Source organism: Mustela erminea, chromosome 7 (assembly GCF_009829155.1).
Source record: "Mustela erminea isolate mMusErm1 chromosome 7, mMusErm1.Pri, whole genome shotgun sequence".
Lineage (NCBI taxonomy): Eukaryota > Metazoa > Chordata > Mammalia > Carnivora > Mustelidae > Mustela > Mustela erminea.
Window position 1 is genome coordinate 7,651,088 of NC_045620.1, and position 23,123 is coordinate 7,674,210.

The 23,123-nt window shown below is 40.6% G+C and overlaps 1 protein-coding gene and 1 long non-coding RNA gene across 2 annotated transcripts in view; one reads left to right on the top strand and one right to left on the bottom strand.

Annotated features, from left to right (window-relative positions):
* The window catches only part of DOK5 (docking protein 5), a 373,470-nt gene that overhangs the window by 312,473 nt on the left and 37,874 nt on the right, over positions 1-23,123 (bottom strand). The window lies entirely within an intron of this gene.
* LOC116594785 lies at positions 1,918-19,037 on the top strand. The gene is made up of 3 exons (XR_004287405.1): positions 1,918-2,027; positions 4,998-5,164; positions 18,952-19,037. It is a non-coding gene; the product is annotated as an uncharacterized LOC116594785 (long non-coding RNA).

Genomic DNA, 23,123 nt, shown 5'->3' on the forward strand with positions numbered 1-23,123 from the left:
GGGCTCCTCCATTTACTTTTTAAATCTTGTTAGAATACAAACAACCTAGTACGATATGCCTCTGAAGGTCAGGGTTTGATGCTGTCCAAATGGACTTACCTGCGTTACGGTTTTGGCAAGAGGTCTTCCGAATTAAAGGCCATAATACAACACTATCCCTCGGAATGCCTCTGTTTCCCCGACCCACTTAAAGATACAAGCAAACTGAGCTATTAGAAGCAGCACCTTCATTCCTCTAAGGCCCCACAGAGAACAGCTTTCTTTCCATGAAGGTGTTACTTTACACACACACACACACCAAAATCATAGTTCATATCCGTCAGGTACTTGCAGACCACTGGCCTCTCAAGATTAGAACAAAACAATGTGGGTGGCTCTCAACCTTCCCAAACATGGCTTGGTAGTGTTTCCCATTAAGCATCCTGTCACTGGACACAGTTGTTAGATTTTGTAATTAGTATGTTAAAATGCCTAACTAGGTGACAAATTACCCAGCTCGAACCCTCTTCATTTACAACCCATATTAACTACTTAACCACAAACAGATGCAGCAGGATTCGGTGGGGACAGCTAAATACTGTCCCCATATAAGCTTTCAGATGATATTTGCATGGCCCAATTGAAAGGAATTATCTTCAATATTTACACTGAAACTATAAGCTATTTGTCAACACAAATGCTAGTCTATACTGTCTTGGAATTTACAAATGGTAACAATTGACTCACTAAGATGTATGACAAAAATTAATGCCTTAAAGGGTAGAAACTAAGGAGAAAATATTTCAAAATTCTAGATCAGGCTAAGGAAACGATCATAGACTAACAGAGATCTTCTAGTCTAGGCACTGTTTCGTAGAAGATTGTATTTATTTATTTATTTGAGAGAGCGAGAGAGCGAGCATGATTGGAGGGGAAGAGCACTGGGAGAGACACAAGCAGACTCCATGCTAAGCACAGAGGCTGACACAGGGCTCAATCCATGACCCTGAGATCATGACCTGAGCTGAAATCCAGAGTCGGATGCCCAACTGCTTCAGCCACCCAGGCGCTCCTACTCTAGTCATTATTTTGATGCATAATTTCCCTTATAGCAGCTTCCCAGTTCAGTTAGGAGATTGGGAATAGGAAGTACTACATGTCCGGATGTGCATAATAGGAATTGGGAAGGAGAGTTAACTTGTACGTAAGTTGGGAAAGTTTAATATGTTTTGTGACACACAGTGGTATGGATCAGTCTACTACGTAGCTCCCAGGGCCTTTAAGATGCTAACGGGTCATACAAATCTCAGAAAAAGAACCAAGATATCAAGTATTGCCCAGACTAGTTTGGTCTGTGAAACTTTTGTTGGGGTCACTCATTAGCTTCCTTCTACTGGAATCTGTGTTCTTTGAAACACATCTGAGGAAATGATCTCTCAGTGTGCCCAGGAAGAGGAAACAAGTAAGGAGGCACCAGGGTGGCTCAGCTGATTAACCATTCGCTTCTTGGTTTTTGCTCAGGTCATGATCTCAGGGTTGTGAGATCAAGCCCTGAATCGGGCTTCGTGCTGGCATGGGGCCGGCTTAAGATTCTCTCTCTCCCTCTATCTCTACCTCTTCCCTGCCTCCCAATAGCTTCCTTTCTAAAAAAAAAAAAAAAAAAAAAAAGTGGGAGGGGGGTAGGCAGGGGGAACAGAAAAGGATTGTTAAGGTCTGATACATGGTTAAATGTCACAGAATATCTCCAAAGTGCTCTCTGAAAAGAGACTGTAATTTTATGTTCCCACCACAAAGGTGTTAGGGTACCACTTCCCGAACCCTCACCGTCACAACACTTGTGAGTCTCCCAAGAAAATAAACTGAGCAGCCCCACATTTCAACCTATCATGTTCACATTCCTTTTATTTTTCTCAGCTCATCAGGCAAATCTACCTTTCACTGGAATAAACATGACAATTAAAAATTAACCTAGCCACCTGATGAGCTGCCGCTCAGGCGTCTTTCTGACAAGAACAGACTAACAGAACTCATCTGGGAAGAAAGAGAAGGTAGGTTCTTAGCACTGATAAGTTGGGCTCTACTGGCTTGAAGAAATGGAGAATTTATTCCCTGCTCCATGATGGTGTTGTCTAAGTAGGCAAACTCTAATTTGGCTTTCAGGCAAAGGTAACCATACCAAATTGGGACCATATTTAGGTGCTGTTTTATATTTAGTTCCTACCAGCCTATTATTTAAAAACATAATAAAATATAATATATGTAAAATAGCCACACATTCTTTGCTGCAACTCCCCTCAAGATAAGGGCTCTATTTCCCCACCCTCTTGAATATGGCCAGCCTCAGGATTTGCTTTAACTCGCAAGATACAGCTGGCCTGCAATTGTCTGACTTGCCAGCCTGAGCTCCAAGAAGACTCACAGTATCTGCTCTCATTTTCTTGGAATACCGTTGCCATGTGAAGAAGTCCACAAAGGCCTGTAGGAGAGGCAAAAAAGATGGGACTGGAGGAGCCCTGGCTAAGTGCCAGGATGTGAACGAGACCACACGAAGCAGATAGCCCCCAGCTGACCCGCCAACTAAATGCAAAAGCCTCAGTGAGCCAAGTCAACACGGAGTCAAACAGAGAAGAACCATTCCAGCTGAGTCCAGCTATAATCGCTGGCCCACAGAATAGAGAGGGGGAAAATTGTTATTTTAAGTTTTGGGGTGGTTTATCATATAGCAAATATATATATCATATAGCAAAAGCTAACTGTTAAAATTTTAATTAAATTTCAATATAATCCTACTACAAGTTCTCCTACCCGAAGTTTCAAATATCAGTCTATTACTATAGAAATGTTTCTAAATTTCCAACTGATAATTGTGAATTTTGATTCTGCAACTGATTTTTCTCATTTATTTGTAAAACAATTCTCATTCCAATAAAAATGTAAGGCACTGAGTTGAGTCCAGGCTGGTGTAAAACATTAATTTTCCCCTCTAAGTTTCAGTGAGGACAATTCATGTGGAATTTTCATTTAATTCCTAGGTCACTGGAATGCAATTTCTTTCAGGATAGAGACTTTCGCCCATTCTCTCTATTGCCATAACCCAAGGACCTAGAACAGTACTTGGTGCAAAATAAGAACTTAATACTTCTTAAATAAATGTGACAATTGTATTAATACTTAAATAAATGCCAGGAAATTATCATTTCACAACATATCCAGTCAATTTTTTTGTCTGGATAGTGATAAAATGATATTCGACTTACAAAAGCAAACTTATTAGCTTCATATGAGAGAGCGATTATAAGTTCTTCTACAGGTAGTTACACAGCTAATAACCTGAGGAGTGGGGTGTAATTAAGGCATATCACTCTGAGGAGAAAAGCAAGTATCTCTTTCTACCTCTGCATCTATCTTGGCATCTCTGTATCAGTTGTAGTCATTTAAACCTTACCGTCCATTAGCCCACTAAAAATCACAGGGTACAAAAACAGTGATGTACGGGTGATTCAGGATTCCATATTGCTTTTTTTGTGAAAGCATTTACTTGTCAAAGTGACAAAATACTCAGCAATTACAACAGCGGAATACTTGTTTAAAAAGAAAGCTAAAAGGGTTGGCTTATCATTATTTGCATACTATCACACTCAGAAAACTATTAATACATAATGAAAAGATGTGATCAATAACGAATGCAGTCATATTCCATTTTCTTATGTGGTGTCATGGCAGCTGTTGTTACAGTAAGCACGAAGCCAAAACCAATTATTTTAGGTTACATATATCTTTGCATTGTTTTAGGGATATCTGGTAGGATTATTTCTTGAGAAACGAAAGTTTGGAATTTTCCATTTTAATTGCTAATGTCAATTACCATCCCTGAAGGATGTATTAACTAGAGAGTATCACACAGCCATGAAAGAGATTGAGCAAGAGCCACACTCAATGTGGACAAAGACACACTTCCATGTGCAAAAGGAAGCCATAAAACATGATGAGGAGTATATTACAATTATTGTAAAAAATTTAAAAGCTAATAATTATAAGGGGAAAAAAGAAAGTGCATACACCAAATTACTGATGATCATTTCCTTTGGAAGTTATTCATAGCGGACAGACATATTCCACATTATGAAGCTTAGCAATATTTGAATTTCTTCTTACACACATGCATTTTTATTCCAATAGCTGTGTTTACCTTTTCAATATTTTTCATCTCTAAAATATCTGCCTCTTATTTTTTTAAAGACTAATTTATTTTTGAGAGATTGAGCACAAGCCCATGCAAGTGGGCCAACGGGCAGAGGGAGAGAGAGAATCTCAAGCAGACTCCCTGCTGTGCAGATCCTGATGCAGGGCTCGATCTCACAACTAAGAGATCACAACCGGAGCTGAAATCAAGAGTCAGGAGGCTTAAATGACTGAGCTGTCAAATAAGGCGCCCCTTATTTAGTAATCTACTTGTTTCAGTTATGATGCTTTCAACAAATTGCAAAGACCCTACCAACAATTTCTTTCTTTTTTTAAAAGATTTTATTTATTTATTTGACAGAGAGAGAGATGACAAGGAGGCAGAGAAGCAGGCAGAGAGAGAGAGGGAAGCAGGCTCCCCGTCGAGCAGAGAGCCGATGCAGGGCTCAATCCCAGGACCCGGAGATCATGACCTGAGCCGAAGGCAGCGGCTTAATCCACTGAGCCACCCAGGTGCCCCCAACAATTTCTTAAATAAGAGAAAACATCCAACCAATTTTCCATTCCTCCTCTCCATCTGTCATTTATTTCAGCAAGAAGAAATTTGTGGCCAGGTGGTTTGAGGGTTTGTTTGTAGTAGAAGGTAGACCAAACATGTTTTCAGGCACCCATGATCTCTCCCTCCTTCCCCTCTGAGTTTTGGATTTTTAGCTTCATTCATACAAGATGGTGGCCATAACTCAAAGTTTTAAGAACTCATATGAGTAGGTTCAAAGTGGAGTGTACAAGTGGACAATAATTGAACTACCCTCATGTTTACTTTTCCTCGTGTCAAGGAAGAAAGTATTTTTCAGAAGCCCTTCACATGCCGAGCCTGTGACTGACATCTGAACCCACCACCCACAAAGGGGACAAATTTCCACACCTTGATTCGTTCCCCAATGCTAGAGGTTTCATCAGCACTGAAAACGGAAACTGCCTGCATTCTTCTCATTTCAAGAAGGTAATTCCCTCCTTTGTTTATTGGATGGTTTTAAACACATTTACATCACTAAGCCCTTCTGAGTTATTTCTATTTCCTCACTTGTGAGTTCTGCCACTGTGTGGAATGGCTAAGTATCTCTAATGCGGGTATATTTTCTCAGGTTCCCTGTGATGTTTATTTGAGAATTTATCTCCCTGACCTAATAATTCTTTCCAGAAGCTTCGAATCTCCTTAATCCTTTTGATTGTTCTGGTTGCTGTCCTCACCACTGTCTCTATAGTAATTCATTTCCTTTCCTTAATTAGAAAGTACAAAATCCTTGGCTTAACCCCGCATGGGTCTAATGCCAAGGTGCTTTCTACTATGTGTGGCTTGTTCCTGTAAGAACAGTTTCAGAAATGAGGTAAAGGTGAGGGTTAAGTTGCCCTGGGTAGGAAGGAATAAAAGGCAAGAACGTAGACAAATGAGTATGGTTGTCAGCACTACACTCAGTGAGTGACACACAGTTATGCCTTCAGAAATGGTGGCTTCAGTTATGATGATGTGGCAAGAAGGAGTACCTGCGGTCTGTATACCCTTCCCTGGGCTGGCACACACCAAAGCTCTATTTAAGTATTTAAATCCGCAAACAATGAATCATAGAATATTACATCAAAAACTAATGATGTACTGTATGGAGACTTACATAATAAAAAAAAGTGAAAAATAATACAACTGAAATATAAATAAATAAATAAATAAATCCTAGCACTTGGAAAATTCTTTTTTTTTTTTTTTGATGACATTTTTTGACATTAGAAAAATAAAACAGAGGGTGTCTGAATAGTTCAGTTGTTTAGGTACCTGACTCTTGGTTTAAGCTCAGGTCATGATCTCAGGGTCCTGGGATCAAGCCCCGTTTTGGGCTCTGCACTCGGCACAGAATCTACCTGAGAGTCTCTCTTCTCTCTCCCTGTGCCCCTCCCCCTGCTCACATGTGCTCTCTCCATCTCTCCTCCTCCTCCTCTCTCTCACATAAATAAATAAGTCCATAAAAAATAAAGCGAAAAGGATGCAATCTTACCAACGTAAAGCAGTGCTTTCCAAATATCTGAACATTATGGTACACACAGAAGGCAATAATTTGGGGTAAAATGTAGGGGATTCTGGGTCCTGCATGGGGCTTCTGCGGCTGGTATTGAGCACCCCAAGGACCCCAGCCACCCTAGATCTTTCCCAGTCCCCATAAGAGCGATTTGTCTTCCATAGGACACTAGCTGGAAAGTTCTAGTATGTATTTGAATTTCAAATCCTGGCTCCTCTGTTCCCTTTTCTGAGCAGTATAAGCTCCCTGAGTCTCAGTTTCCCCATCTGTGTAATGGGAAGCAGAATGAAACTTGCACTAGCGGCTGCTGGAAAGATTAAATAATACGATAGCTAAGATGTGTTAAATAAATAATCAGCACTCTGCTTACTTTTTGTTGTTGTTGCTGTTAGGTCCTAGAAACTGAGAATCAAGATGGCTCTTTACTGCACAAAATAAGAATGCTCTTGAAACCGAAAGAATGACTTCTGGCATTCCAGCCATCTAAAACCTCAGTCTTAATTAACATTTCCCATTAAAAACATCTGCAGCACAGAAGTATCTCATTTCTCTTGACAGAGAAAAACAGCCTTCATTCACCAGAGGTCATCATTCTGGTACGACTTCAGACCCTTATGGCAACACAAATTAGATCTTCCTTTTAGATTTTAGGAAACACTTAACTGTTTAATTTGCCTGTGTCATTTTTCAGCTCTGGCCTCCTTCTGTAAGCTGCCCCTCGACTCTTTCTAAAGCTAGTTTTCCTTAAAACCAGCTGTATGATTGTAATAGGAACATCAGCACTAGAGTAACCCATCTCCTGGTCCATGGGTCCAGGGTTAGGCTTTTGATCCAGAATCCACCAACCAGAGACCTTCTTGGGAAAGCAAGAACTAGAACTAAGAAAAAGAAACCGGGCACATGTTCTAGACCAGAAGCTCTAAAGCCAGAGACGTTCCCAGAGGCCAATGTGGAAAATGTCAAGGTGTTAACAAAGGGCGGGGTGGGGGGGTACATCAAGAGAAGACTAAAGCGGGAGGGAGGAGTCAAGATGGCGGAGAAGTAGCAGGCTGAGACTGCTTCAGCTAGCCGGAGATCAGCTAGATAGCTTATCTAAAGATTGCAAACACCTGAAAATCCATCGGCAGATCGAAGAGAAGAACAGCAATTCTGGAAACAGAAAAACAACCACTTTCTGAAAGGTAGGACCGGCGGAGAAGTGAATCCAAAGCGACGGGAAGATAGACCCCGGGGGGAGGGGCCGGCTCCCGGCAAGCGGCAGAGCAACGGCGCACAAAATCAGGACTTTTAAAAGTCTGTTCCGCTGAGGGACATCGCTCCAGAGGCTAAACCGGGGCGAAGCCCACGCGGGTTCAGCGTGGCCTCAGGTCCCGCAGGGTCACAGAAGGATCAGGGGTGTCTGAGTGTCGCAGACCTTGCGGGTATTGGAACGGGAAAGCCGGCTACAGAGACAGAGCCGACAGTAAGCTCACAGCTCGGGGTTACCTTGAACCGGTCGCAGGCTCGGAGAGCTCGGAGCGCGGCCGGAGGTCAGGCAGACGGGAGTGACTGGGCGCTGTTCTCTGAGGGCACACTGAGGAGTGCGGCCCTGGGCTCTCGGCTCCTCCAGGCCAGAGACCAGGAGGCCGCCATTTCTATTCCCGTCCTCCGGAACTCTACGGAAAGCGCTCATGGAACAAAAGCTCCTGAAAGCAAACCCGAGCGGATTACTCACCCCGGGCCCCCGGGTAAGGGCGGTGTCATTCCGCCTGGGGCAAAGACACTTGAGAATCACTACAACAGGCCCCTCCCCCAGAAGATCAACAAGAAATCCAGCCGAGACCAAGTTCACATACGAAGGAGTGCGGTTTCAATACCAAGGAGAGCAGCAGAATTCCAGAGGAGGAGAAAGCCAAGCACGGAACTCATGTCTTTTTCCCTGTGATTTTTTTTAGTCTTGCAGTTAATTTAATTTTTTTCTTTTTCATTTTTTTTTTTTTCTCGCCTTCGGGTAAAATTTTTTTTTTTTAACTGTTACCTTTTTCTTTTTTAACGATTTTTTACTAGTTTATCTAATATATATATTTTTTCTTTTTTACATTTTTCTTAGGTGTTTTCCTTTTTTTTTTTAATTCTTTTCTTTTCTTTTTTCTTTTTTTTTTCTTTTTTCTTTTTTTTTTCTTTCTTCCTTTTTGAACCTCTTTTTATCCCCTTTCTCCCCCCTCACGATTTTGGATCTCTTCTAATTTGGTTAAAGCATTTTTTCCTGGGGTTATTGCCACCCTTTTAGTATTTTACTTGCCCCTTCATATACTCTTATCTGGACAAAATGACAAGACGGAAAAATTCAACACAAAAAAAAGAACAAGAGGCAGTACCAAAGGCTAGGGACGTAATCAATACAGACATTGGTAATATGTCAGATCTAGAGTTCAGAATGACAATTCTCAAGGTTCTAGCCGGGCTCGAAAAAGGCATGGAAGATATTAGAGAAACCCTCTCGAGAGATATAAAAGCCCTTTCTGGAGAAATAAAAGAACTAAAATCTAACCAAGTTGAAATCAAAAAAGCTATTAATGAGGTGCAATCAAAAATGGAGGCTCTCACTGCTAGGATAAATGAGGCAGAAGAAAGAATTAGTGATATAGAAGACCAAATGACAGAGAATAAAGAAGCTGAGCAAAGGAGGGACAAACAGCTACTGGACCACGAGGGGAGAATTCGAGAGATAAGTGACACCATAAGACGAAACAACATTAGAATAATTGGGATTCCAGAAGAAGAAGAAAGAGAGAGGGGAGCAGAAGGTATACTGGAGAGAATTATTGGGGAGAATTTCCCCAATATGGCAAAGGGAACGAGCATCAAAATTCAGGAGGTTCAGAGAACACCCCTCAAAATCAATAGGAATAGGCCCACACCCCGTCACCTAATAGTAAAATTTACAAGTCTCAGTGACAAAGAGAAAATCCTGAAAGCAGCCCGGGAAAAGAAGTCTGTAACATACAATGGTAAAAATATTAGATTGGCAGCTGACTTATCCACAGAGACCTGGCAGGCCAGAAAGAGCTGGCATGATATTTTCAGAGCACTAAACGAGAAAAACATGCAGCCAAGAATACTATATCCAGCTAGGCTATCATTGAAAATAGAAGGAGAGATTAAAAGCTTCCAGGACAAACAAAAACTGAAAGAATTTGCAAATACCAAACCAGCTCTACAGGAAATATTGAAAGGGGTCCTCTAAGCAAAGAGAGAGCCTACAAGTGGTAGATCAGAAAAGAACAGAGACCATATACAGTAACAGTCAACTTACAGGCAATACAATGGCACTAAATTCATATCTCTCAATAGTTACCCTGAATGTTAATGGGCTAAATGCCCCTGTCAAAAGACACAGGGTATCAGAATGGATAAAAAAACAAAACCCATCTATATGTTGCCTCCAAGAAACTCATTTTAAGCCCGAAGACACCTCCAGATTTAAAGTGAGGGGGTGGAAAAGAATTTACCATGCTAATGGACATCAGAAGAAAGCAGGAGTGGCAATCCTTATATCAGATCAATTAGATTTTAAGCCAAAGACTATAATAAGAGATGAGGAAGGACACTATATCATACTCAAAGGGTCTGTCCAACAAGAAGATCTAACAATTTTAAATATCTATGCCCCCAACGTGGGAGCAGCCAACTATATAAACCAATTAATAACAAAATCAAAGAAACACATCAACAATAATACAATATTAGTAGGGGACTTTAACACTCCCCTCACTGAAATGGACAGATCATCCAAGCAAAAGATCAGCAAGGAAATAAAGGCCTTAAACGACACACTGGACCAGATGGACATCACAGATATATTCAGAACATTTCATCCCAAAGCAACAGAATACACATTCTTCTCTAGTGCACATGGAACATTCTCCAGAATAGATCACATCCTCGGTCCTAAATCAGGACTCAACCGGTATCAAAAGATTGGGATCATTCCCTGCATATTTTCAGACCACAATGCTCTAAAGCTAGAACTCAACCACAAAAGAAAGTTTGGAAAGAACCCAAATACATGGAGACTAAACAGCATCCTTCTAAAGAATGAATGGGTCAACCGGGAAATTAAAGAAGAATTGAAAAAAATCATGGAAACAAATGATAATGAAAATACAACGGTTCAAAATCTGTGGGACACAACAAAGGCAGTTCTGAGAGGAAAATATATAGCGGTACAAGCCTTTCTCAAGAAACAAGAAAGGTCTCAGGTACACAACCTAACCCTACACCTAAAGGAGCTGGAGAAAGAACAAGAAAGAAACCCTAAGCCCAGCAGGAGAAGAGAAATCATAAAGATCAGAGCAGAAATCAATGAAATAGAAACCAAAAAAACAATAGAACAAATCAACGAAACTAGGAGCTGGTTCTTTGAAAGAATTAATAAAATTGGTAAACCCCTGGCCCGACTTATCAAAAAGAAAAGAGAAAGGACCCAAATAAATAAAATCATGAATGAAAGAGGAGAGATCACAACTAACACCAAAGAAATACAAACTATTATAAGAACATACTATGAGCAACTCTACGCCAATAAATTTGACAATCTGGAAGAAATGGATGCATTCCTAGAAACATATAAACTACCACAACTGAACCAGGAAGAAATAGAAAGCCTGAACAGACCCATAACCAGTAAGGAGATTGAAACAGTCATTAAAAATCTCCAAACAAACAAAAGCCCAGGGCCAGACGGCTTCCCGGGGGAATTCTACCAAACATTTAAAGAAGAACTAATTCCTATTCTCCTGAAACTGTTCCAAAAAATAGAAATGGAAGGAAAACTTCCAAACTCATTTTATGAGGCCAGCATCACCTTGATCCTAAAACCAGACAAGGATCCCAACAAAAAGGAGAGCTATAGACCGATATCCTTGATGAACACAGATGCGAAAATACTCAACAAAATACTAGCCAATAGGATTCAACAGTACATTAAAAAGATTATTCACCACGACCAAGTGGGATTTATTCCAGGGCTGCAAGGTTGGTTCAACATCCGCAAATCAGTCAATGTGATACAACACATCAATAAAAGAAAGAACAAGAACCATATGATACTCTCAATAGATGCTGAAAAAGCATTTGACAAAGTACAGCATCCCTTCCTGATCAAAACTCTTCAAAGTGTAGGGATAGAGGGCACATACCTCAATATCATCAAAGCCATCTATGAAAAACCCACCGCAAATATCATTCTCAATGGAGAAAAACTGAAAGCTTTTCCGCTAAGGTCAGGAACACGGCAGGGATGTCCATTATCACCACTGCTATTCAACATAGTACTAGAGGTCCTAGCCTCAGCAATCAGACAACAAAAGGAAATTAAAGGCATCCAAATCGGCAAAGAAGAAGTCAAATTATCACTCTTCGCAGATGATATGATACTATATGTGGAAAACCCAAAAGACTCCACTCCAAAACTGCTAGAACTTATACAGGAATTCAGTAAAGTGTCAGGATATAAAATCAATGCACAGAAATCAGTTGCATTTCTCTACACCAACAGCAAGACAGAAGAAAGAGAAATTAAGGAGTCAATCCCATTTACAATTGCACCCAAAACCATAAGATACCTAGGAATAAACCTAACCAAAGAGACACAGAATCTATACTCAGAAAACTATAAAGTACTCATGAAAGAAATTGAGGAAGACACAAAGAAATGGAAAAATGTTCCATGCTCCTGGATTGGAAGAATAAATATTGTGAAAATGTCTATGCTACCTAAAGCAATCTACACATTTAATGCAATTCCTATCAAAGTACCATCCATCTTTTTCAAAGAAATGGAACAAATAATGCTAAAATTTATATGGAACCAGAAAAGACCTCGAATAGCCAAAGGGATATTGAAAAAGAAAACCAACGTTGGTGGCATCACAATTCCGGACTTCAAGCTCTATTACAAAGCTGTCGTCATCAAGACAGCATGGTACTGGCACAAAAACAGACACATAGATCAATGGAACAGAATAGAGAGCCCAGAAATAGACCCTCAACTCTATGGTCAACTAATCTTCGACAAAGCAGGAAAGAATGTCCAATGGCAAAAAGACAGCCTCTTCAATAAATGGTGCTGGGAAAATTGGACAGCCACATGCAGAAAAATGAAATTGGACCATTTCCTTACACCACACACAAAAATAGACTCAAAATGGATGAAGGACCTCAATGTGCGAAAGGAATCCATCAAAATCCTTGAGGAGAACACAGGCAGCAACCTCTTTGACCTCAGCCGCAGCAACATCTTCCTAGGAACAACGCCAAAGGCAAGGGAAGCAAGGGCAAAAATGAACTATTGGGATTTCATCAAGATCAAAAGCTTTTGCACAGCAAAGGAAACAGTTAACAAAATCAAAAGACAACTGACAGAATGGGAGAAGATATTTGCAAATGACATATCCGATAAAGGACTAGTGTCCAGAATCTATAAAGAACTTAGCAAACTCAACACCCAAAGAACAAATAATCCAATCAAGAAATGGGCAGAGGACATGAACAGACATTTCTGCAAAGAAGACATCCAGATGGCCAACAGACACATGAAAAAGTGCTCCATATCACTCGCCATCAGGGAAATACAAATCAAACCCACAATGAGATATCAGCTCACACCAGTCAGAATGGCTAAAATAAACAAGTCAGGAAATGACAGATGCTGGGGAGGATGTGGAGAAAGGGGAACCCTCCTACACTGTTGGTGGGAATGCAAGCTGGTGCAGCCACTCTGGAAAACAGCATGGAGGTTCCTCAAAATGTTGAAAATAGAACTGCCCTATGACCCAGCAATTGCACTATTGGGTATTTACCCTAAGGATACAAACGTAGTGATCCAAAGGGGCACATGCACCCGAATGTTTATAGCAGCAATGTCCACAATAGCCAAACTATGGAAAGAACCTAGATGTCCATCAACAGATGAATGGATCAAGAAGATGTGGTATATATACACAATGGAATACTATGCAGCCATCAAAAGAAATGAAATCTTGCCATTTGCGACAACATGGATGGAACTAAAGCGTATCATGCTTAGCGAAATAAGTCAAGCGGAGAAAGACAACTATCATATGATCTCCCTGATATGAGGAAGTGGTGATGCAACATGAGGGCTTAAGTGGGTAGGAGAAGAATCAATGAAACAAGATGGGATTGGGAGGGAGACAAACCATAAGTGACTTTTAATCTCACAAAACAAACTGAGGGTTGCTGGGGGGAGGGTGTTTGGGAGAAGGGGGTGGGATTATGGACATTGGGGAGGGTATGTGCTTTGGTGAGTGCTGTGAAGTGTGTAAACCTGGTGATTCACAGACCTGTACCCCTGGGGATAGAGTATTATGCCTCCATCAGAAAGGATGAATACCCAACTTTTGTAGCAACATGGACGGGACTGGAAGAGATTATGCTGAGTGAAATAAGTCAAGCAGAGAGAGTCAATTATCATATGGTTTCACTTATTTGTGGAGCATAACAAATAGCATGGAGGACATGGGGACTTAGATTGGAGAAGGGAGTTGGGGGAAATTGGAAGGGGAGGTGAACCATGAGAGACTATGGACTCTGAAAAACAATCTGAGGGTTTTGAAGGGACGGGGGGTGGGAGGTTGGGGTACCAGGTGGTGGGTATTATAGAGGGCACGGATTGCATGGAGCAGGGGGTGTGGTGCAAAAATAATGAATACTGTTATGCTGGAAATAAAAAAAAAAAAAAAAGAGAAGACTAAAGCTGATGCACCAGATGTACAAAGAGATGGAGGACAGAAGAACAAGACAATGGCGCCCAGGGCATCTGTATCTCTGAGTCCACTGACCCCTAATCCAAAGCCACATCCCTATCCTAAGATCGGGGGAGATAACTCAGAATCCTTAATGATAAACTCCTCTTTTCTCTCAAACTTACATGTGATACTTTCTGTCACTTACAACCAAAAGAGATACCAAAGCTTCTGCAAATCTCAGAACCATTATCCTCTATTAAATACATCTGTACGTCAGAGACTCCGTTTCTCTTTATAGAGAAACAGCAGCCACCATCTACTTGAGTCGATATATTTTAAGCAGGACTTCAGAACTTCATAGCAATACAAATTAATTCTTCTTGGGAGATATATTCAGTGTGAGAGAGAGACTCACAGCCATCTCGGGGCCTTCATAAAAATCAACCGCCACATAGCCTGTTACTTTCCGAAATTCAGGCCACATTAGAATGTCTCAATTTAACAAATGAAAAATCCGGGGATGGATGATAAGTTATTTCATGAGTGTGTGTGTGTGTGTGAGAGAGAGAGAGACAGAGACAGAGACAGAGACAAAGAGAGACGGAGTGGGGAGATAAGGGATGGGGGAAAGATGGGAAGTTCAATGCAATGTTCAGCTCATTGATTCCATGGATGATGGTGCCAAGGCCAGAGATGAAACAGTTTTAAGGAAGGTCAAGAGAAAACAGGGGTAGAAAAGGCTGATTTTTTTCACTCACTCAGGATATGTTCACTGAGGGCCTTCCTCATCTCCGAGACTATACCATACCCTTTGTATATACATATCCTCTTTTTCAACAAATATCGGGGACCTCTTTTCACATGTAGGATGACCATATGAGTTTCCTTGCAAAATAAAAGTCTTGGAAGATGGAACCCCAAAGGTATGATAAGGAGGAGGAAGAAGAGGAGGAGAAGGATTTGTAAGAGTCATAACCAGAGTTACTGTATATTCAGGGCATATCATAAGAGCTCTCCAAACCTTCATGAACACCTGAAGCTTGTAAAGAAAGGCTTCCATGTTTAGAGGCCCTACCCGAATTTCTCTGCTGCCCTCATAAAAGATGGGTGGCATAACAAGATAAGAACATGGGTTGTTGGTTATGATTATTTACAGTTTACAGTTATTTATAATCATTTATTGGCTAGGTGCACTTGGGATAGTTCCTTGACTCCTCTGTGCCTCAGTTTCCTCATCTGCAAAACAGAGATAGAGAGCAATACAGCTGACCACAAAGAATGGAATGAGGTCCTTCATACAAAGCCATTAAAATGCTGCCAATATTATCGCTGGCATTTGTGTAATACATACTAATTATTCAGCGTCGTTGATGTTACTATGACAAATACTCAGTGCTAGGTACGGTGCCAATTATTTCACATATACCATTTCATTTAATCTCAACAGTCTGAGAGCGGAGAGGGTACCATCCTTACCTGAGACACTGACTTGCCTGGCAACACACAGCTGCTAACTGCAGAGCAGAGATACAAACCCAGATCGTTTTAAACCCAAAGAACATAAACTTCTCCCACACAAACACATTAATCACAGAAACAGCCAATGCTGAGGAAAAAAAAAAAAAAAAAAACCAAGAAGCAAAAGATTGCTCTAGAACCTGTGTGGATATCCAAATCACCCAGGATACTTAATTTATGAATTCCTAACCCCCATGCAGATACCTGATTGGGACATAATGAATTAGGTGCAGAAATGTACAATTTGCACAAGCATCCCCAGAGTTTTATTGAAGGCTGGTTTGCAATTTGCTTGATCCAGATTCAGATCTGAGGTTGGCCTGGTCCCTCGGGGCTTCTTGGAGGTAGCAGGGCCAGCCTCCCGTCTGAAGGGTGGAAGGACCTAGAGAATGGATGGGTGGACTATTTCAGGTGGGACCAATCATCTGAGTAAAGAAAGGTGAGGGGTAGAAATGCATGCCGTAGACCAGGGAGAAGGGAGGGGGTCTTCCCTGGCTGCAGTTGTAAGAAGCAGCCAGAAATCAAGCTGGAAGGTGAGGCAGAGGTCAAACTGGAAGAGTCTGTGCTATATTAAGGTGCATCCAGTATGATAATCACACTCAGCTTTTGGGCAGGCATTTCCATACTGGGACTTGAATCATGGACCTCTGTGATAATACCTTAGCTTCCTAAGTGGTCCTCTCACTTGGCCTCTTGATTCCCTGTGTCCCTTCCCCCAATAGTAGCAGTAAAGTCAATTTAAATAAAATAAGCCAAATTCTGGGACACCTCGGGGGCTCAGTGGGTTAAGCCTCTGCCTTCGGCTCAGGTCATGACCCCAGGGTCCTAGGATCAAGTCCTACATCGGGCTCCTTCCTCGGCGGGTTGCCTGCTTCTCCTCTGCTTATGTGTATGCCTGCGCGCGCTGGCTCTCTCTCTCTCTCTGACAAACAAGTAAATAAAATCTTTAAAAGATAATAATAACATAAATAGATAAATAAATAAATAAATGAGCCAAATCCTATCACTGCCCTGTAATGGCTTCCCATTGCCTTAGGAACAAAATCCAAACTCTTCACTGCAGTCTCTACACCCAGACTCCTCCTCTCCCACTAGTCATCATCTCTCAACACCCTCCCCCATCAAGAGGCTCCAGTCTTTGGCCTGATCTTTCTCTTCCTTCAACTCCAGTCCTGCCCATGGTGCAAAGTCTTTCCCCAACCATTCCCTTCTCTTGCAGAGCTCTTCAGTCACTCCATCAGTCGACGCTGAGTGGAAATGCCGCGTCCTCAGAGAGTGGATTACCCACCCACCCAATCTAAAACTTTTATTAATTTATTAATAAAGTTTAATTTATAATTTATAGTCAATTTATTATGAGTATTAATAATCAATTATCTGTTTATTCAATTAATAAATCTAATAATAGTGATTGATTTAATTATTGATTTATTAATTTGTAAATAATGACTTACTGATAAAATTTATTAATAAAGCTTTTTATTTCCAAAGCTTTTATTTTGCAGGGAAACTCATAGCTCACACACCTCCCATACCTTCATTTTTTTTTTAATTTAAATTTTTTTATTTTTTATAAGCATATATTTTTATCCCCAGGGTTACAGGTCTGTGAATCACCAGGTTTACACACTTCACACCTCCCATACCTTCTTAATCACACACCTGCTTTCTCCCTTCAGAGCATGTGCCACTACCTGCCATTATCTTGTTTCTCTGTTTTGTACTCACCCCAAACCAACATGGAAGAGCCATGCAGGGAGGAGCCTTGAATAGCTCACTCAGGGCTCTATCCCCAACACCTAGAACAACACGTAAACCCAGCGTATTCAAAGTATCTGTTGCTTGAACACCCAACAGTGGGGACAGCAAGTCCACTGGTGGAATGATGGAGTCTGGGCTTTCAACAATAAGAATTTTCTTATCTCCCAACTGCTACTGTCACTACAATTCTTCCCATGTAGGATCCTTTCTAAAACTGAAGACTCTAATAACTCTGTTTTTGTTATGTTAATGGAACTTAATTAAACAAATGATGTCTAGCTTCCAACGGTCTCTGGCCAGTCTAGTAACCTTTCCCCCACACCCCCGTCCCCGGCAGTTTAAATAGCTCTAAAATATGAGAACGCATTTACCATTATTCTGGCAAAAAGAGTTAATTAACGGCATACTTAATCACACTTTTTGAGTGCTAATACATCAGCGTTGGATGTCATTTTCATTAATATGCTGCAATATTTATGTTTCTTAAGACTGAACGGATGCTGCTAATGGGGTAGACAGGAAGAGATCATTTTCTGGCTGAACAATGTCCATATGATTAACTACTCAGACTGCGGTAAGAAAAAAAAAAAAAATGAATGCAGCAACCCTGAAATCCTTTCCGTACAGACAAATGAATGTGTTTTTCACAAAAATGTTGTTACAAATCGAGGCAGCCTCGTGGATGGCAGAGATTTCACCTGTGAATGTCAGATTTACAATGCATCGTGCCGATGCTCTGACACGTTGATAAACAAGCTCAAGTCATGTCATTTGCACTGCATCATCTGTTCATCGGCAGCCCACAGATCATTCCAAAAATTATCCCGACTAGATCCATTATCAGCCTGAAAAGCAGGGCTATCAGTACACCGAGTTCTGACTCCATCTGATTCTGGTTAGTAACCGGTGGGTTTTCCAGACGAGCACGGAGGGGAGGAAGATCTCATTCAGATTCTGATTGGAGGTGCTGACATTTAAATCTGTCACCAGCTTCACCCTAATTGCAATATTTCTTGGGCTTTATTATGTTTACGTCTCAACTGCATATTTAATCATAGGGATGCAAACAGCACAAGGCCAAGCAGAGAAAAGAACTGGAGTATACTGCGTGTGTCCAAGAGGGATGAACAAAATGCAGAGAAGATAAAAACTTGGAGCCCATAAAGAAAAAAGAGGCAGAAAGAAAGAGACAAAAGGCCAAAGCTGTTTGCTCCCCCTCCCTGTTGTGACTGCTACCATTTCTTCTGCATCGCTTTTTATCAAGAGGATCCTAAAGTAACTTTATACTGAAGCTATGCCTGAATGAAATTAAATTCAGGTAAAAGCCATTTAAGCAAAAGGCCATTTGTTTCATCCATCTTTCCCCAGCAGGCAAATTTACTAAAGTTTATAACCACCTAGAAAAAGAATCTGATTTTTAATGATGTTTTAAAAAAAAAAAATCCCTTAAACTGCAGGAATCTTATCTCTCAGAACTGAACCTAATCTTCTAAATAGTCTCAAGTCTAGAGTAGACCTGAGCTGGGACCATAACAAAACAACAACACCAAAAAAACTGAACATGAATGTTTCCTTTAACCCATAATTAAGCCAGACAATTGTGGTTTTCTTCACTTCTGTTTCTTTATTATTTTAACCATTTATTAAGTCCCTACTTTTCTTAGCTTACATTTATTTATTTATTATTTCAGTAGACATTTATTCAGTCCCTATTTATGAGGCACTGCATATGGAACAGTGAACAACACAAATCAAAACCTCTACCTTGGAGAGGGAGGACAAGGTGGCAAGGTAAGAGGACCCTAAGCTCACCTCCTCCCACAGATATAACTATATAACCCTCGTGTCAGTGTAAATAACCCAGAAAGTGACGCAAAGAGTGGCAGAATGAACTCAACTGTTAAAGGTAGAGGAGAGGCCACACACAAGATGGTGGGAAGGGTTGGAGCTGCAGTTTGAGAGCAAAACAGACTGTTGTCTTCTTAGATCAGGAGGGACCCAGGGTCATTGAGAAGGGTGAGAAAGAGCCTATCACACTGGGGATCCCACATGGGGAAGACAGATGACTGTAACATTTGGTTTTGAAACTAGAGGGACCAAATTTCATGAGATCTTACAAACAGGGAGCCTTAAAACCTGAAATTTTAAAAATCAGAGAGCCAAGAAGGCCAGAGGAAGCCAAGTCTCCCCCTTAAAGGGACAGCACAACAAAGAGCCTGCCAAGGTACAGCACAGAGGCAGCAGTCTAAAAAATGCTCAAGACATACAGGAGGGGGAGCTATTTATGCATCTCAGAGGTTTCCAGAGGAGCAGGGATCCGAGGAAAACCCCTTCGTGAACAAAAGAGCTGGCAGGCACCATTTCCCTGCCCTGCTCCCCAGGATAAATACAGGGCCACCAGTGGGAACCAGTACAGCACTGGCATTCACTACCTAACTAGATGACACCATGTCCCACCCCCTCCAGCAGGTCTGCCTCAGTCCCAGGGCTGCTGCTCTACTCCCCCAGAGGATAAGCGCAAAGCCTGCCCACAGCAGGTCTCCCAACCCACTCATTTTGCAGGGCTTCAGTTCCTGCAGTGGTGGTAGTGGTGGCCCCTGCAGTAGCCCAATGTCCAGCTTCTCAGGACTGTATCTTTTTTTTTTTTTAAATAAAGATTTTATTTATTTATCTGACAGAGAGAAATCACAAGTAGATGGAGAGGCAGGCAGAGAGAGAGAGGAGGAAGCAGGCTCCCTGCTGAGCAGAGAGCCCAATGCGGGACTTGATCCCAAGACCCTGAGATCATGACCTGAGCCGAAGGCAGCGGCTTAATCCACTGAGCCACCCAGGTGCCCCATCAGGACTGTATCTTATCTCTCAGCACTGAACCTAATTGGTTCAGCATTAGGTGAACATTACGGTGCACAGCACTCTCCACCCTAGCTGGACACCAAACACAGCTCACAACAGGCAAAGAGAGCCTGTGCAGTGACTAGACTGAATGAAAAGGTGGTCAGGGCACAACAGCTGGATACACACAACACATATAGGAGACACCCCTGAATTACCAGGTTCTAGTGAAGAGGGAATTGTGCTGCAGAGCAATAAAGACCTCTTCTTCATAAGGCCACTACTTTCAGTAGCAGGAGATGTAGTAGCTGATCTCCCTAACACAGAAACAGACACAGAGAGTTAGACAAAATGAGGAAACAGAGGAATATGTCCCAATTGAAAAACATGGGGAAAAAAACCACAGCAAGATAAAACCAATATAAGTAATAAGTAATATAAAAATATATATTAAAAATATAAAAAATAAGTAATATAAAAAATATAAGTAATAAGCTTGATAGAGGATTTAAAGTAACAATCATAAAGATTTTCACTGAACTTGAACAAAGAGTGGAGGACATTACTGAGATCCTTAACTAAGAGGTATAAAACATTAAAAATAACCAATTAGAGATGAAGAACACAGTACACGAAATTAAAAATATACTTGGGGGAAAAAAACAACAGGCTAGATGAAGCAGAGGAATGAATTAGTAACTTGGAGGACAGAGTACTGGAAAGCAATCAAGCCAAACAGGTAAGAGAAAAAAAATTATACAAAATGAGACTACACTTAGGGAATTCAGCAACTCCATCAGGTATAATAACATTCACATTACAGGGATCCTAGAAGGAGGAGGAGGAAGAAGAGGAAGATGAGGGGGAGGAGAGGAGAAAATTTACGGAAAGAAATAATAGCTGAAAACTTTCCTAATCTGGGGAAGGAAACAGACATTCAGATCCAGGAGGCACAGAGAGTCCAGTATTAGACATAAAAAAAAATAAAGAGAAAGGAAATCCAAGTTTATCACTAAAGAAGGCCAGCAAGCTGTAAGAGAGCAAGAGAAGAAATTATAAGAGAAGAACTCCAAAACAACCACAAAACAAGTAACAAAATGGCAACAAATACATACTAACCAGTAACCAGTAAATGGACTAAAAGCTCCAATCAAAAGACAAAGGATGACAGAAGGCATAAAAAAGTAAGAACCATCTATGTGCTTCCTACAAGAGCCTCAATTCAGACCTAAAGACATCATTGAAAATGAGGGAATGGGGAATCATTTATCATGCAAATAGATGTCAAAATAAAGTGAGAGTAGCAATACTTATATCAAACAAAATTGACTTTAAAACAAAGACTGTAACAAGAGACAAAGAAAGATACTATATAATTAAAAGAATGGATGATCCAACAAGAAGATATAACACATGTAAATATTTATGCACCCAACATGGGAGCACTCAAATACATAAAACAGTTAATAACAAACATAAAGGAACTAATTGATAATAATACAATAATAGCAGGGGACTTTAACACCCTACTTAGATCAGAGGACAGATTATCCAAGAGAATCAACAAGGAAACAGTGGCTTTGAATGACACATTGGACCAGATGGATCTCACAGATAAATTTAGAACATTCCACCCTAAAACAGAATACCCATTATTTTCAAGTGCACATGCAACAGTCTCCAGAAGAGATCACATATTAGGCCATAAAACAAGTCTCAACAATTCAAAAAGATCACAGTCGCACCAGGCACCTTTTCTGACTACAACGCTATGAAACTAGAAGTCAACCAGAAGAAAACATCTGGAAAGACCATAAATACATGGAGGTTAAATAACATGCTACTGAACAATGAATGGTCAACTAAGAAATCAAAGTAGACATAAAAAATGACATAGAGACAAATAAAAATGAAAACACAATGGTCCAAAACCTTTGGGAGCCAGAAAAAGCTGTTCTAAGAGGGAAGTTTATAGCAATACAGGCTTACCTCAAGAAGAAAAAGAAAAAAACTCAAACAACTGAATCTTACATCTAAAGGAACGAGAAAAAGAAGAACAAATGACACCCTGATCAGGTGAGGGAAGGACATAATGAAGACCAGAGCAAAAATAAATGAAATGGAAACGAAAACAAACAAAAAACTTCACAATAGAACAGACCAAGGAAACCAGGAACTGGTTTTTTGAAAAGATCAACAAAACAGATGAACTTCTAGCCACACTCATCACTCACTCACTCACTCAATAAAAGGGTGTGGGAGAGAGGAAGGACTCAAATATACAAAATCGCAAATGAAAGAGGAGAAATAACAACCAACACCACAGAAATAAAACTGTAAGAGAATATTATGAAAAATTATATGCCATCAAACTGGATAGCCTAGAAGAAACAGATAGATTCCTACAAACATATCACCTCCCAAAACTGAGCAGGAAGAAATAGAAAATTTGAACAGATCAATTACAAGCAATGAAACTGAATCAGTAATCAAGAACTCCCAACAAACAAAAGTCTAAGACAAGATGGCTTTGCAGGCAAATTCTAAAATTTAAAGAAGAGTAAATACCTAGTCTTGCACTACTCCAAAAGATATAAGGGAAGGAAGACCCAAATTAAGTCTATGTGAGCACCCTGATACTCAGACCAGATAAAGACGTCACAAAAAGGGAGACAGACAGAGAGAGAGAGATAGAGAGAGAGAAAGAGAGAGAGAAATACAGGCCAATATCTGATGAGCGTAGATGTAAAAAATCTCAAAAAAAAAAAATTACCAGCAAACCAAACCCAACACATTAAAAGAACCATTCAACAAACCAGGACGCAAGGGTGGTTCAATATTTGCAAATCAATCAACATGATACATCACATCCAAACAGAAAGGATAAAAACCATATGATTGTTTCAATTGATGTGGAAAAAGCATTTGACAAAATATAACATCCATTCATGATAAACCAAGCAGGGTTAGAGGGAACATCCTTGAACATAATAAAAGCCACATCTGAGAAACCCACAGAGAACATCATACT